The sequence below is a fragment of the Pteropus vampyrus genome, unplaced genomic scaffold, assembly GCF_000151845.1.
Source record: "Pteropus vampyrus isolate Shadow unplaced genomic scaffold, Pvam_2.0 Scaffold94, whole genome shotgun sequence".
Classification (NCBI taxonomy): Eukaryota; Metazoa; Chordata; class Mammalia; order Chiroptera; family Pteropodidae; genus Pteropus; species Pteropus vampyrus.
In genome coordinates this window covers 1,568,309-1,569,508 of record NW_011888875.1, presented here as the reverse complement: position 1 = coordinate 1,569,508, position 1,200 = coordinate 1,568,309, and the positions used below count along the sequence as shown (strand labels likewise).

General features: G+C 46.2%; 1 long non-coding RNA gene across 1 annotated transcript in view; it reads left to right on the top strand.

Annotated features, from left to right (window-relative positions):
* The first annotated feature begins 6 nt into the window (after positions 1-6).
* Positions 7-1,200, top strand: part of LOC111742421 — a 2,878-nt gene continuing 1,684 nt past the window's right edge. Inside the window, exon 1 of the long non-coding RNA XR_002781306.1 lies at positions 7-1,187. This is a non-coding gene — a long non-coding RNA (uncharacterized LOC111742421). The remainder of the gene's footprint in view (positions 1,188-1,200) is intronic.

Below are 1,200 nucleotides of genomic sequence, written 5' to 3'. Positions count from 1 at the left end.
ATGGCTTCGCAGTTTCTCAGGACTCCCCAAGTCCCCAGGCTCCCTGCCCCGAGAGAGGCTGGCCTGGCTGAGTCGGGCCGGGCTCCACGTTACAGCTCTGCAGCCACGACTGCCAGGAGAGGGGGCTTTGGCAAGAAGCACCTTTAAACCAGTCGGAGAAGACGGCATTTGGCATTCTTCCGTGACTCCTTTAGATAGAGCTATCTATAGCAAAACTGCTTTGCTGTGTGTGTCTGGATGAATCAGATCTGGGCTTCCAGCAAAAGCGCGAGTCTGTTTCTCCTGGGTGTTCAGCACGGAACCGCTGGCGATGTTCTGAATTGAGGTGGTCTGCGGGTGTGATCTACACGCTGGATTTCCAGCCCTGGTGTGAAAAAGAGTGCGTGATTACTTTAGCGTCATTGCATGTCGAAGCGATGATGTATTTCATAGAGTGGGTTAAACATAGTGTACTGTTAAATTAATTTCACCTGTTGCTTTTTTTTTTAATTGTGGCTCCTAGAAAATTTTAAATTACATATCAGCTCGTACTGCCTTTCTTTTTGACAAGTGTTGGTTTAATCTTTCATCGTAAGTGAAAAGCTACCTTGAGACTCTAAGCCCTTCCAAGAAACATTGGTCTATAGCTTCTAAAATAGTGCAGAATGGATAGTTTATGCGCTTTGAACCATATTATGGCACAGTCTTAATTTTCTTACAAGACAGGCAAATGGTCGATTTGTCCAGACTGGAGGACAGTGCGGTTTGTTTTCCCTTCCTGAGGGAGGATCACTCAAGCCTGCCATATTCAAGTTCTTTGCTGTTCATTTGAGGATATACTCCCTGCATTTATCATCGGCACCCTCTTTGCGTTCATCATGACACATCCCGAAGTCTGTCCTCTGGCCGTGGAGGGGTTAGTTATGGCGTCGAGCTAAACAAAGCTGCACAGGACACAGCTACTGATTACCTCTTCTCCTTAATTACAGCCCCAAACATGTTCTGGATCCCTCGGGGCCTAAGTAGCATCTTATTGTCACTTCAGTAAGAAACTAGAAGAATTTAGCTATTATTTCTCCAAGGATCCAAAGAGAAAGAATATTCAGATTTTGACCAGAAGCCAAGGTGTCCACTTTGACTTCTGGCGAAGGTGTCAGTGAGAATGTAGAGCAGCCTGAGATTTCCCCTAATGTGACACGTGAGGGCAGGTAGAGGTCTGTG